The sequence below is a fragment of the Theropithecus gelada genome, chromosome 6 (assembly GCF_003255815.1).
Source record: "Theropithecus gelada isolate Dixy chromosome 6, Tgel_1.0, whole genome shotgun sequence".
Lineage (NCBI taxonomy): Eukaryota > Metazoa > Chordata > Mammalia > Primates > Cercopithecidae > Theropithecus > Theropithecus gelada.
Window position 1 is genome coordinate 140719383 of NC_037673.1, and position 16263 is coordinate 140735645.

A 16263-nucleotide genomic window follows, 5' to 3' on the forward strand; every position below is an offset into this window, starting at 1 on the left:
AGCCATAAAAAAGAAATGAAATCCTGTCATTTGCAGCTACATAAATGAAACTGGAAGTCATTATATTAAGTGAAATAAGCTAGGCCGAGAATGGCAAATATCACATGTTCTCACTCAGATGTAGGAGATAAAAAAGAATTTTGTGAAGATAAGGAGTAGATTGGTGCTTATCAGAGGCCAGGAAGGGTAAGGGGGAGGGTTTATAAAGACAGTTTGACTGATGGATTCCAATATACAGTTTAACAGAAGAAGTAAGACATAATGTTTCAGCCAGACGTGGCGGCTCATGCCTATAATTCCGGCACTTTGGGAGGCTGAGGCAGGCAGATCACTTGCGGTCGGGAGTTCAAGACCAGCCTGGCCAGCATGATGCACCCCCATCTCTACTAAAAATACAAAAATTAGCTGGGCATGGTGGTGCACACCTGTAATTCCAGCTACTTGGGTAGCTGAGGCACGAGAATCGCTTGAACCTGGGAGGCAAAGGCTGCAGTGAGTCAAGATCATACCACTGCACTCCAGGCTTGGCCACAGAGCAAGAGAGACCCTGTCTCAAATAAATAAATAAATACCTAGTGTTTGATCTATCAGTAGGGTGACTATAGTTTACAATACTTCATTGTATGTTTTAAGATGACTAGAAAAGAATAATTTGAATGTTTCTAGCATAAATGACAAATATTTAAGGTGCTGCATATTCCAGTTATACTGATTTGATCTTTACAAATGATGTGAATATATTAAATTATTACATGTACCCTGAAAATGTGGACATCTATTAGGTATCAGTACAAAAATATAATTACTATACTTTTAAAAAAAGGTAATTAGGTTAAAATGAGGTCATTAGAGTGGGCCCTAATCCAGTATGACTGGTGCCCCTACTAAGAGGAGATTAGGACTCAGGCATGCACAGAGGAAACATCCTGTGAAGACAAAGAGGTCCTCAGAAGAAGCAACCTTGTTGACACCTTGATCTCAGACTTTAGCCTCTAAAATTATGAGAAAACAAATTTCTGTTGTTTGAGCCATCTATTGTGTGGTACTTTGTTATGGCTGCCCTAGCAATTGAATGCAGGTTTATATAAGATTTTTCAATCTGTAAATTGAAGATTACACATAATTCATTCATTTATGAACTAGTCTAGCATATCATTTGTTGATTTAGGGAAAAATGTTCATATGTATTTTTCAGGAATGTATTATCAGTTTGCTTTCAAGAATATCAGCCCTCCACCCCCAACAAATCTACAAGATCCCCTTGAAGGGGCAAGAAATCAGGGACTATAAGAAGAATTAAAACAAAAACAATTCATTAATTATCTTGAATTGTGGTATTATACTAACACTAGTCATTCATTATATCTCCATGGTCAAGATGGAGACTCCTGTGATTTCAATGTACAATGCATACTCTGGAATGAATACAACGGGTATAGCTTACAAAAATCTGTGAGTACTCTCTTTTGAATAGACAGGCTGTCAGTGGTATTTAATAGGTTGTTGCTGCAGAATGAGCATCAATTTAAGAAACTGGAAAACCAGGTTCAGGTTTGAAGTCTGTCACTAGGTCTGTGAAACCTTGGCCACTCCAGTTTTTCTCTGTGGATTGCAGAGTCCTCATCTGTGAGCTAAAGGAACTGAATTGGATTAGGTGACCTTGTAGATCCATTCTATCCTTAAAAGTCAGTGTAAGCATCCCCAGTGGATAAATCTGCTTAGGAAACATTTCACACCTGTAAGACTTTTGGGTGGGTTTAAAGCCATCTATCTAGCCACAAGTTAGACAAGTAAATATTCAGAAAAACTTAGCTCTGCTTCGAAATTTTCAAGGTATCAGTGGAAGCATGATATCCTGTCATTTCTTCTACATTCTCCTTGTTATTTCATTCATGTTTTCCTCTCCATGGTGTCGACGTTGTATAGTATTATAAAGTAAGTCTAGCCTCTGATTAGTAGTATAAAAAGTGCTACATATCCTCAGAACGCAAACAGGTTGTCATGGCAACTGATGACATTTTTATCCTTCAGAGTGTACTAGAAGTACATGGCCTGTGTGTCCCTGCAAAGTGTTTCATGTTATTTTTGCAGTGGGAAAGATGGAACCACTAATGGTGTGAAAATAGGAAGTCATCCAACTCAAATCTTTAATTTATGGGCTTAGTTCAGGCAGGGACAGTGTCTTCTTAGTCACTGAATCCCTAGGGCTTGCATTAACATAGTCACTTACTGCATGATTTTTGCATAAAGGAATAAATACATTTCAGAATATCTTGCTGGTACATGACCTCCAGCATAAATGACCTAGCCAATTTAAATTTAGCAAAGTTTTATTTATCATGGTGCAGTAGATATTTGTCATTTTTGCTAATCAGCATCTACTTATGCCTCAGTTTTTTTTTCTGCGATATCACCCTCTCTCCAAATCTTGTTAAGTGTGTTTTAGTTGAAGTTGCTCTTCCCCAAGACACAATAATGGACATTTGACTTAAGACTACCAATGAGGGCCTTGTATTCCTGTGTCTGCAGCAATTGGTTCAGAGATAATTACACTGAGACACACTGCTGATGGAACTCAGAGGCACACACTCCTTTTTAGCTGATCCTCATATGAATTTTGATTGGTCTGAAGCTATTGGCAACGGTCTTAGTCTGTTTTGTGCTATTATAACAGAAAACCTGAGACTGAGTAATTCGTAAAGAATAGAAATGTATTTCCTCAGAGTTCTTGACCCTGGGAAGTCCAAGAGCAAAGCTCCCATCTGATGAGGGCCTTCTTGCTGTGCCCTCCTACCCAGCAAGGTGAGAGGGCGCGAGAGAGAGAACAAGAGGAAGCCAATCTTGTCATTGTGTAAGAAACCAACTCCCATGATAATGAATCCACTTCTGTAATAAAGACATTAATCCACACATGAGGATAGCGCCCCCATGAACCAAGCACCTCCCATTACGTCCCATCTCCCAACATATAACACTGAAAATCAAGTTTCCAACACATGCTTTTTTGGGAACACATTTGAACCATAGCAACAACCATATTACCATTAATGGAACCTGAGGATGAGGTCATTGTGGAACAGAGCAGAGGAAAGGGATGAGGAGGGACTGGGACCTGGTGATATTGTTTGAGCCACTCCTAAAGCTAGATCATCTTTCAGACGTACCCATTTTATGAGCCAATAAAATTTTCTTATTGTTTTAAACAGTTGGGATTGAATTTCTATCATTTGCAACATAAATTATATCCATAGAAAAAAGACCCAAAACAAGCTTTGAGGAACAGTAGAAAAAATCCTGATCCATGGACAAACACTTGACTGTTTGATTTTGGGCAAATTTCTCTCTGAGAAATGGGGTCAATTATCGAAGGCCTTTCTATTTTCCATGGTTATTAAGAGGATCAAACTTGAAAACATATGTTTGAAGTGCTTTGTAAAATATAAAACTCTTGTACTACTGCCAGCTATTAAAATTTTGACAAAGGTACTGAAAATAATACCAAGGAATAGGACTTAATCTGGAAGCTGCTAATTCCATGATATTTAAATAAGCATCTTAGTTATTACATGCCTCTGACCTGAAGGAAACCATGTGATGCAAAATGATCAGGTGCTGAGAGAAAAGAAATTTAATCTGCTTTTAGAAAGTTTCTGATTACACAGATAATCTTACACTGTAGAATGGGTGAAAGGATTTTATTAACAATATTATTGTCACTCATATTCATTGACCATATGCTATACATCATGCTTTGTATATCCTTCTAACTCCCACAATAACTCTACAAGGAAGGTACTGTTTTTTTTCTCCTGTTATATAGGTGAAGGAACTAAGAGTTATGGACACTGAATAATTCTCTCAGTGTTGAACAAGTAATAGGCAAAACACAAACTCAGTCCATCCATCTCCAAAATACTTAGTTTTGTTTCTTAATTCAAATGTTTACAACAGAAATATAGGTATATGTGTGCTGCCTTCATTATTGAGTTGTTTTGTTAAGGTGAGTTGCGGTTGAGTTGGAAGACAGAAAAGGCAGACTAGTAGCCCAACACGCAGTCCAGACTCTGCCCAAACTTGGACAAGTTACATCATCATCCTGAGAGTTTCTCAAAGGGAATGTTACGAAGATTGAATGAGGCACACCTAGGATAGTTCTTTGAAGAACTAAGATGTGTTAGACAGACAGGAAATATGTTTACTAAAGATATTCTAGGTCCAAGTCATTGTCCCTCCACTGAGGAATTAAGTTGCCTTTGAATTTGATAGTTACAAAGTACTGTCACTCAAAAAAAAAAAAAACCCAAAAAAATCTAGGTGAAATTTGCATAATATAAAATTAACCATTTTATAGCAAACAATTCAGTGGCATTTAGTATTGTCATAATTTTGCACAACTACCACCTGTATCAAGCTCCAAAACATTTCCACCACTCCAAAGTAAAACTCCCTAACCATTAACCAGTTTTTCCCCATTTCCTCCTCCTACAATCCCCTGTAAGCTACCAATCTGTTTTTGTGTCTTTATGGATTTATTTTGGATATTTCATATAAATGAGGCCATAACTATATGTGATATTCTGTGTGTGGCTTTTTTCTCCTAACATAATGTTTGGAAGACTCATCTACCCTATAGCATGTATCAGTACTTCATTCCTTTTTAGTGGCTGAATAATATTTCATCACATTTATATACCATAACTTGTTTGTCCATTTATTCCTTGATGAGGTTTAGGCTACTTCCACTTTTTGGTTTTTGTGAAGAGTGCTGCTATCATCATGCTTGAACATGTACTTGTTTGAATACCTGTTTTCAATTCTCTGAATATATACCTAAAAATGAACTTGTAGTGTCATATGGTAATTCTACATTTAGCTTTCTGAGGAACCACCAAATTGTTTTCTGGAGTGGCTGAACATTCAGGGGCTAAATATTTCGATTTCTCACCACCATTGTGGAGAGTTCTAATTTCTTTGTATCTTCAACACTTGTAATTTTTATTTTAAAAATATATTATGCTTATATTAGTGAATATAAAATGGTGCCTCATCATGATTTTGATTTGTATTTCCCTAATGACTAATGAAATCAGGCATCTTTTTGTGTTTGTTGCCCATTTGTATATTTTCATTGGAGAAATGTCCAGTGAAGTTCTTTGTTCATTTTTAAACTGAGTTTGCCTTTTTCGTTACTGAATTTTGAAAGTACTTTATACATTCCAAAAAAGAGTTATCAGATAGATGATTTGCAGTATTTTCTCCCATTCTGTAAATTATGTCTTCATTTTTTGATAATGTTCTTAAAACAATATTTTTAAATTTTTGATGAGATACAATTTATTTTTATTTTGTTGTTGCTTTTAATGGCATATCCATTACCAAACCCCAGGTCATGGTGATGTAGTTCTATGTTTTTCTGCAAGAGTTTTATGGTTTTAGGTCTCATATATTCATTGATCCTTCTGAGTTTTTTTTTTGGTCTATGGTGTCAAGGAGGGGTCCAACTTCATTCTTTTGCATATGGATATTCAGTTGTTTCAGTATGATTTGTTGAAGATGTGTCCTTAATTGGTTCCTTCTGGTGTGTTCTTGGTCTCGCTGACTTCAAGAATGAAGCTGCGGACCCTCACAGTGAATGTTACAGTTCTTAAAACATGGTGTGTCCAGAGTTTGTGTCTGATGTTCAGATATGTCCAGAATTTCTTCCAGTGGGTTCGTGGTCTTGCTGACTTCAGGTGTGAACCTACAAACCTTCCCGGTGAGTGTAGGACACTCTTAAAGGTGGTGCATCCGAAGTTGTTCAGTCCTCCCCGTGGGTTCATGGTCTCAATGGCTTCAGAAGTGAAGCTGCAGACCTTCACAGCGAGTGTTATAGCTCATAAACGTACTGCGAATCCAAAGCGTGAGCACCAGCAACATGTGTTGCTAACAGCGAAAGAACAAAGCTTCCACAGCCTCAAAGGGAACCCAAGATTGTTGGGGCGGGTGGCCTGCTTTTATTCCCCAATTTGGCCCCACCCACATCCCGCTGATTGGTCCATTTTACAGAGAGGTGATTGGTTCATTTTACAGAGTGCTGATTGGTCTATTTTACAGAGTGCTGATTGGTCCGTTTTTACAGAGTGCTGATTGGTGTGTTTACAAACCTTCAGCTAGACACAGAGCACTGACTGGTGCATTTACAATCCTTTAGCTAGACAGAAATATTCTCCAAGTCCCCATCTGACCAGGAAAGCCCAGCCACTTCACCTCTCAAAGGGACTCTTCTTTACTTCTTTACTGGTCTTGGTGCTCTTGTCAAACATCAGTTAGCCTTAGATATGTGGGTTACGGTAATTTTATTTTTGCTATTACTTGCTTTTCCCAATCCTGGTGGAAACACGGGGAACCAATTCTCTTCTCACTTTAACAAGTGTGGAAGTTATGCCTGAGATGTTAAATGTTTTAATATTAAAAATGTTTTCCATTTTCTAATAGACCGTCTATGTGTCAGACCATGCTGGAAGAGATGTATCTGTTATTTCTGAGTTGTATAACAGTCCCAAAGAATCATTACTCCAGTGTACCATGAAAAGTATTATGAGGTCAAGTTACACACCCTAACTTTTACAACCCATTAACATCATGGTTATGTTTGGAACATAGAACCTTTGACCCCAAAGCTCATGCTTATTCCACCAAGCCACACTGTCTTTAGTTACACAGCTCATCATCTCTCTGTATCTTGTTTCCCACTGCTGTTATCCTCATTGTAGTTGGAGGAGTCTTCCTAAAATACAGTCAGATCAAAACACTTTGCTGCTTAAAATACTACTCTTATGATCTTGGTAAGAAGTTATTTCCATTGTGTCCATTTGACACATGTTTGTTGCTCAGTTTCTGACGTATTTTGGAGAAAATGCTCCTGCACTATCGTAATTTGCATCCCTGATATTCTTATGTCTGACTGCCTTTTCAGTCCTAAAAGGTTTACAGTGTGCTTTGTTACATGCAGCTTTTTCTGAATTCTGTTGCTGGATTTTAAAATCACCTTTTAGCCTACTTTACTTGCTTTTCTCTTATGACCAAAACAAAAATGCATAAGAAATTGTGCCATAAAGTGATTTATTGGCTTTCTCCCCCTTAACCGGTAGAGTATTCCTTTTGCAAACAAGATATACTCTTGTCAACTCAATCATATTTCTCTCTGTGTATGTTTAATATGAAGGGGATGGTTTCTCCTCTAGTTATTAAACACATGCGTTTCTTCCTCTTCTGCTGCTGGAGGCAGGGCAATCATGAAGGCTGGGGTAAAAATGCCTTTTAATTCCAGCTGTTACTCATGGAGATGAAGAGGGAATAATCCACTTGATACCTATAGACCAGCACTTTCCAGTAGTACTTTTCTGCAGAAGTGGAAATATACCTATCCTATTTAATGCGGTAGACACTGACTACATATGGCTACAGAACACTTGAAATGCTCATGAAGAATGTACTAAAGTTTTTATTTTATCTAATTTTAAGCAATTTAATTTAAATTAGATAGCCACCTGTGGCTAACGACTACCCTGTTGCATGGGAGAGCTACAGCCTTTTGCAATTATGACCACAGAACTAGCAAATATAGATCAAAGTAATCAGGATAACTGATGAGTCAGAAGCACTCGGTAAGAAGTAATCTAGGAAGAACTCCTGAGGCAGAAGGCAAATGACTTTTTGTACAATTCTTCCATGGGCTTATATTCATTTATTTATGTATTTAAATAATATTTTGAGCACCTATCAGTTACTAAGTACTGTTCTGAATGCTGGTGATACAGCAGGAAGCAAGATAAATTCCCTTCCTCATGGTGTTTATATTCATAGAGTGTGGAGTTCATCAATCTCAGCGTTATTTTTGGCCAGATAATTTTTTGTTGTGAGAGTCTGTTCTGTGCATTATAGGATAACTTGAAGCATCCCTGGCCTCTATCTCAGCAGTTTACTGGTTGGGGACTGCAGTTTGAACTAAGGCAAGAGTAACAGAGATACAGAGGAAAGAGGCAGATTATGGTGATATTTAGGAAGTGACGGCACACGTATACGTATGTAACAAACCTGCATGTTGTGCACATGTGCCCTAGAACTTAAAGTATAATAATAATAATAATAATAATAATGGGAAGTGACATTGACAATACTTGGTGGCTTATTGGGTCTGGGAGATAAGAAAGAAGCAGGAATCAAAGATGGGTCCAGAATGACTTATTTAAATGTGTGTGTGTATGTGTGTATGCATGCTCATAGATTTTTACTCTTCAGAGGCCATGGTTACAATAGAACAACTGTACTTTTTTTTATAGAGGCTGAGGATTGAATCCATGTTTGGGTGTTCTTAGGGGAACTGCTTTTAATTTTCGTTTTGGGAAGGGTCTAATGCATCATGTATAGGTGCATATATGTGGCTCAACCCTTTGCTTTATCTCTGGTAAAAAGCAAAGAGAAAATACCTGCCTATAAGCCTCAAAATATCCTGGAGGTCAATGTTCTTGGGAAACCTATCAAAGGAGAGAGACTGGGGCAAAAATCGCTGTCTTGTGCTCATAGATAACCCTCAGAATAACTTCTCTGATGGCGTTGGTTTGGATTGCCCTCCGAATGTGAATTTCACGCTTGATGAAAGTCATCTCAAAGCCAATAGAAGGAATTTGAGCAGAGGAAATCAGATTTATGTAATCTGCTTTAGCCTCTTTTCTATTCTAGCATCTCATGCATCTTTCTGCTCCTTCTCTACCTCAGTGATTTTAAGCTTCACTTTGTTATTCTGTTTTCTCAGACCTTTTCCCAGCTGTTATGTGGCAAGCCACAGGGCAAGTATAGATATGTCTTGATTGCTTATTTTTAATTGAAAAACTTTGTTTTTTGTCTTTAACTTTGAATGGTTTAATGTGGGTATTTCCTGACTTAGGTTCTCAAAATCATACCAAACAAAACAAAACTAAACTCAACAAAACAAAACAAAAAATCTCAAAGCGAAATCAAGTGAGTCTCTCAAGCCCCACTTCTCTGTGCAAAAAGGTGATTTATGACCTATATTAAGGTTCCCCTGAGTCCAAACTTGTTTTCGTAGTTGGGCCATGTGTAAATCTGTTGTCCTGGGGAGTCAGGTGTCTACTTGCATGGGTTGATTTATAAGGGAGACTGTGGTGCATTGGATAAAGGAGTAGGAAGAATATTTTTGTGTGTACCTGGGACTTGACACGAGACAGAATATCATGCCATGAGTACTCCATCTGGTTCCTTGGACTCAGTTTGAATGCCAGTGGGGTAAGAGTATGACTCAGTGCTGAAGGAATTTGTTTTTTCAAAGCCTTAGGTGACAGAGTGTAGCAGAGAGACAAAGATAGGGCTACTGTCTCCACTGTTGCACAGACATTACAATTACTCCAGCAATACTAGGATTGGCAGCTTTGGATACATTCAGGACTTGCTTACCTAGCATGGACATTGGTTGTAGGGACAATGATAAAGATGAGGAATGTGAATAGACTTGTTCTTGAAAACACCAAAGTCAACTCTTAGAATCCAGGGAGAAAGTAAGTAAGAGACACTCTGATGGGGAGAGCCTAATGCCATCCAAAATGAGTGGACAGAACTCACATAGAATTTGGGTCATCTTGCTTTATTTGTACTAAAAGGCATGCAAGACCTGGGATATTGAATTAGCCATAAAGGCCCTAGATAGGATAATATTTGTCTACATGTGCAGTAGAACTTTAATAAAAAACTTGGTATGAGTTCCCTGACAGAATTTCAACCACTGTCCCTCATCTACTTATCACATACTCTGACTCTTAAATGTCATCTACAATCTCTGCTTTCTGAGTGACAAAGCAGAGAATGCAAAAGTAGAAACAAATTATCTGGCTAAACTCTAGGCTGCTTAGTATGTAAAACCAGTGAATGCCATTAACTTTGCTGAGCTGATAATCATCAAGGCTGTGGTCTAGTATTTGTCAAAGAGAATCAGGGACCAGGCTTTCTAAGCTGTTGATTTACATCTAAATGTTTCTGTTTGATTGTGTGTTGATTTGAGAATTGGAATGGTGTGCCATGTACTCATCTCACTTTCTTAAGCAGCTTGAAATTTAGAACATCCACATTTTAAAAATTTCAAACAGATCCACAAGTAGAAGTATTTGTCCTCCCCTATTTGTGTGCAAAATACAACAGGCTGTACTGAAAACTTTCAGCAAGTGCTATTTATTCTTATTACTTGGCACGGAGCCTTCTCAACTCTGTCTCCAAATAGTACAGCCCTATGTGTTTCATTTCTGGTTGTCTAGTTGGGGAAATGTGGGATAGTATTGAACAACAGCAAAAGTCAAATTTTCTCATCATCTTTGTCTTCTAAATAAACAGTAAATGGGTTTATATAATGAAAGAGTAAAGAAATGACCTAATCCTCAAAAATTGTATATTTATTAAGGGGACTGTGGGATTCTGTAGAAGAATATGTTACCATTTAAAATGAAAACATGTTTAAGAAGCATATCTAATGATATGTCAAAGTACTCCTTGTCTAATGCTAAGTGAAAACAGTAGATTACAAAAATGAATATATACCCCGTGTGAATGTTAGGAGGTGAAAGTAACATTATGCAATAGCTTATGCAAGTGTTCAGTGAACATCTACAGGGGGAGCACCAACAAGGACCTTTTTCTTATAAGCTTACATCATAGTAGCAAACATAGATAATGAAGCAGCAAATAATCATTCTCCTAAGATTGTGACATTTGAGTCACCTGAATGACAAGATGGAGCCATATATGAAAAATGAAAGAGAATGGCATTCTCATCAGAGAGAACTGTAAGTTCAAATGACCTGGTGTGAGAATGAGTATGGAATGTTTGAGGAACAGAAGGAAGGCCAATTTTGCTAGAGTGAAGTGATTGAGGAAGGGAGTGGTAGATGATAAGCTTTGGATGGAGCAAAGACACCAGTCATGTAAGATTACATAGGCTCGAGTAGAGTCAGGATTCTGTTAAGGGAACATAGGAAGCCAGCTTTTAAGCAAGGGATGACATAATTTGTTTTATGCTTTTGAAATATTCCTCTGGCTACTATGTGTAGAATGAACTGTAGGGGACAATCAGACCTGTCAGAGAACATTACAGGCACAGAGGAGAGAGATAATGGTTTCTTAGTCTAGGTTACAGGTCTCAGTCAGGTCATTCCTTCCATCCCCCAGCCCTTTCAGAAAATACATTAGACAGTGTCTCTAGATATTTTTGGTTGTCATAACTGGGAAGGGGTTGCTACTGGTATCTAGAAGGGAGAGACCAGGGATACTACTAAGTATCTTACAATGCACAGGACAACCTCTTACAACAACAAAAATATTTAGCACAAAATCTAAATAAAACTAAGATGGGAAAACCCATTTTGAACTAACCCAGTGGAGATGAGAGAAGTAGGTAGATTCTTAGTTAATTCTACAGATTAAATGAACAGGACTCACTGAGAGATTGGATGAGGAGGCAAGAGGAAAAAAGTAATAAATAACCATTCCCTGGGAATTATGCTTTATCCACCAGTGTCCAACCTTTTGTCTTCCCTAGGCCACACTGGAAAAAGAAGAATTGTCTTGGACCACACATAAAATACATGAACACTAATGACAGCTGATGAGCTAAAAAAAAAAAAAAGATGTGTGCATAATTTTCATGATATCCACCACCACAGATAAGCAAAAAAAGTTCTCACATTAAAAGTGTTGGACATCCATGTTTTATACTAAGATTAAATAGTACATGGCAGAGCTGGGACCAGCAATTCAGATACTCTGACTCTGAAGTCCGGACTCGCTACCACATCAAGCTTCTCTGTAAGTGGTAGGAAAGCATGCGTTAAACTCAGATCTATCATTTTAAATATTTACTGCCCTAAAACCTGCTCTTGTACTTCACTATATTGGTCTGAGAAACTTCTAAGTGGCCAATGAAACATAATTGGGTTAATTTCCAGTGTATATGGTCAGCCAGCATTAGTTTTTACAATTGTCAATTATACCAGGAAATTTAAACAGCATTGACTAGGATATCTCTGCATAGGCATATGGGGTGGGTGAGCTGATGCACGTTCTTCTGCATCATAGTAAGTCAGTAAATACATAATCCTCAGATGGCTTCCCAGCTGAATTAGAACACAATCTAAAGGCCTTGATCCCTAAGCAGTTTGCACTGGCTATTGCTCACCTCTCCAATCTCAGTTAGGGCCACTCTGTATTAGATCATGTTCTGCTGTTACACTAAAATATAACAGACTGAGTAACTTTAAAAGAGTAGAAGTTTATTTGGCTCATGGTTCTAGAGGCTGAGAAATTCAAGAGCATGGCTTTGGCATCTGGTGAGGATCATTCCATGGCAGAAGAGCATCACAAAGCAAGTGAACTTACCACACAAGAGACAAGATGGGAGCCAAAGTTATCCTTTTATCAAAAGCCCACTTCCGTGGTAACTAGCCCACTCCCATGATAAAGTCATTAATCAATTCATGAGAGTGAAAGGGAATCCCTTATTGCCAAAGATCCCACCTCTTAATATAGTCACAATGGCAATTAAATTTCCCCATAAGTTTTGAAGGGAACATTCAAATCATAGCATTCCATCCCTGCCCCCCCCAAAACTTAGGTCCTCACATACAAATACATCTATTGTATTCCAATAGCCCCCAAATCTTAACTCATTCAAGCATCAACTCACAAGTCCAAAGTCTATAATCTCATCTGAAACAGATACAGGTGAGACTCAAGGCATGATTCATCCTGAGGCAAATTTCTTCCTGCTGTGAACCTATGAAACAAGTAATCTACTCGAGAAACACAATAGTAGATCAGGCATAGGATAGGCATTCACACTCTCCAAAAGGGAGAAATAGGCAAGAAGAAAGAGGTAACTGATCCCAGGTAAGTTCAAAGCCCCAAAAGGGGAAAAAACTCAATAAATCTAAAGCTAAATAATAATATCCTTTGACTCCATGTCCTGTTTCCTGGGGGTAGAGATTGGTTCCTCAAGGCCACAGGCCTATAGCCTTGTTGGGCTCATCCCACCCAGCAGCTCTGTCAGGTTGGAGTCTTCTGCTTGCAGATTTCCTAGGCTGGAGCTGCACACTGGTGGGCCTGGAGTAATGGGGTCTCTGAGAGACCTCAGTCCCATGGTTCCACTAGACATTGTCCTCATAGGGACTCTCTGTGGTGACTTTACTCCCACAACAAGTCTCTGCCTGGACCTCCAAGCAATCCACAATATCCTCTGAAATCTAGGTGGAGGTAGCCATACCCTCACTACTCTTGCATTCTGTAAGACTGAAGAATTAGCACCACATGGATGTTGCCAAGACTTATGGCTTCTACCTTCTGGAGTAGCAGCATGTACCACACCTGGACTCACTTGAGACATGACTGAGGCAAAAGAAGGACTGTGCTGGAATGCAAGGAACAGAGTCCCAAGGAAGCCCTGGGCAGTGAGCTTATGAAGAGCACCTTGGGCCCATCCCCTGAAACTATTCTCCCCTCCTAGAGCTCTGGACCTGTTATGTGAGGGGTAGCCTCAGAGATCTTTGAAATGACTTCTTTAGGGTCTTTCTCCCATTGTCTTGAATAGTAACTTATTCTTTCCATTCATACTAATCTCTTCGTCCCTTGCCACACTTTTAGTTTGCTCTCATAAAGACACCGTTCACTCTTTACATGGCCAGATTGCAAAATTTTCAAATATTTCTGTTCTGCTTCTCTTTTATTGATAAATTTAATTAAGTCATTTCTTTTTTCTTGTATCTCACTGTATGCAGTTAAAAGCAACCACTAAGCAGAATGAATGAATTGCTGCTTAGATATTTCTTCTGTCAGATGTCCTAGTTTTTCATTCTCAAGTTCTGCACTCTGTCAATCCCTAGGGCATCAGCACAATTCAACCAAAGTCTTTCCAACTGTATAACCAGGATGGCTTTTATTCCAGTTTCCAATACCTTGTTTCTCACTTCCATTTGTGACATCATCAGAACAGCCTTTACTGTGGATACTTCTACTAGCATTCTGATCATGAGCACTTAAGTAATCTCTAAAAAGACTTTCCCTACAGCTTGTCTCTTCTATCGAGCTCTCACCAGAATCACCCTTAATACTTCATTTGCAAAAATACAGGCATTTTCTAGCCTGCTCCTCTAAAATTCTTCCAGATTCTGCCCATTATCCGGTTCCAAAGCCATTTCTACATTTTCAGGGTTTTTTGTTTGTTTGTTTGTTTAAATAGTATTAGCTCCATCTCTCAGTAACAATTTTCTGGCTTAGCTTGCTTTCTGCTCCTGTAACAGAGTACCACAGATTGAGTAATTTATTTTAAAAAAAATGGAAGTTTATTTGGCTCATGATTCTGAAAGTTGGAAAGTCCAGGAGCATGGCACCAGCATCTGGGGAGGGTCATACCCATCAAGGGAGGTATCATAGGGCAAGCAAGTGCATGAGAAAAAGAGACAAGATGGAAACTGAACTTATTTTTTTTTTATCACAAGCCTGCTCCTAGGGTAACTAACCCAGCCCCTTGATAATGGCATTAATCTATTGATAAGGGTGGATTCCTCATACTTAATCATCTCTTAAATTTCCAACCTCTTGATACTGTCATAATGACAATTAAATTTCAGCATGAGTTTCAGAGAAGACATTCAAACCACATTACTTGTTCCATTGGCCATTTTTCTGTCCCCTATATATGCTACACTTATTCCCGCTTTAGGTCTTTTGTATTCTCTGTTCCCTCTTCCTGGAATACTTTGGCCTGATTTATAATAAGGTTAGCTGTTGCACAATGGGAGAATGTAGCTGAGTATGCTTGGTAGCAGAGGAGCTGTAGGTTCTAGGAAATGGGATTGCAAATAATACCCAGACACTTTGGGAGAAAATGTTTCAGGATAAAGACATTGGAAATAAACTTCCAGCTTAAATGAAGTTGCTTAGGTGGGGCTGAGTATCTTGATCTTCTACTCAGGATTCAGTTGTTAGCATAAAAGTCTAGCCTCAATCAAATTCAATAGACATTCCTACTTTATTTTCTGGGCTCCTTTTCTACCTTCCAGTAACCTCACTTCTTGGAAACTCAGAGTCATATACTCTTTTATTACTCTCCAGAACCCCTATTGTGCTACATTCTCTGAGGAGGGACCCAAACTCTCCTCAAATGGTTTCTCCTTATATTTTCTGATGCATCCAAAACCTTGTGCCCTCTTGAATCTGATATCAGCTATTTCTTTTTAAAAAAAATGAAGAAGAGAAGATACATCTTGGATCACTGGTTCACAAATTTGTCTGCATCTTCAAGTCACCTATGACATTTTAAGAAACACAGATTCCTGCTATCATCCCCAGAGATGCTGATTTAATTGGTATGGAGTGCAGCCTGGGTGCCTTCCAGGTGATTCTAAGACACAGCCAACATTGAGGGTAACTGTCTTAGATTATACTCCTGCAGCTAAGATATAGCTCCAGTGGAAATAACATAGACTTTGAAATTAAATAAATCTGGTTTCAGATTAGGAATATTAAAAAATGGAAAGGTTACTCCATTTCCTAGTTTGAGAATTGGATTAGGTTACCCAGTCTCAATCTTGTGTAGCTCATTTATCAGTAAAATTAAGGTAATAATAATTACCCCAGCAGTGGGTTGTGATTATTGAAATAGCTTACCACGGTATCTGTCAGGGTAAGAAGTCAAATAATTTGACTTCTTTCCCTTCATAGCCCTTGACTTGTGACCACAGAAAGGCTGTGCATACTCCATTTATAGATAGAGTCCTTCTCCCTTTGTTACACCCCAAAGAAGGACAAAGACTTAGTTGGCAATCTGCCTCAAACCTCTGTCCCCCAGGTACACCTTCCTTAGTTGGAGTACTCATTGTTACATATTCTGACTCAAGAGCATTGGAAATAGATAAAATGGTGGTAAGTCCTTCTTTGCTGTTGCTTGTCTGTTAATCAGCATCTTGAAAACAACTCTAGACACCAACATCCTGTTTGTCTCTCTGATGCCAACACTTGCATGACAGCCAATTACAAGGCATTTGTCATTGTTTTTATACCATAACTTGGTAATTTGATTTAGACAGGGGAATTTTCTGTTGATTAATCTAGGTGGATTACCAAGTCAGAATACATTTATTAAAACACAAATTAGATCTGGCTCCCTCATCCATCACAAGACCTTTAATTCTTATGTGGTTTTGTCAGGGTGTTCCAGGAACCATGTTT

At 38.4% G+C, this 16263-nt stretch overlaps 1 protein-coding gene across 2 annotated transcripts in view; it reads left to right on the plus strand.

Moving 5' to 3' along the window:
- Positions 1 to 16263, plus strand: part of KCTD16 (potassium channel tetramerization domain containing 16) — a 318500-nt gene that overhangs the window by 250609 nt on the left and 51628 nt on the right. The window lies entirely within an intron of this gene.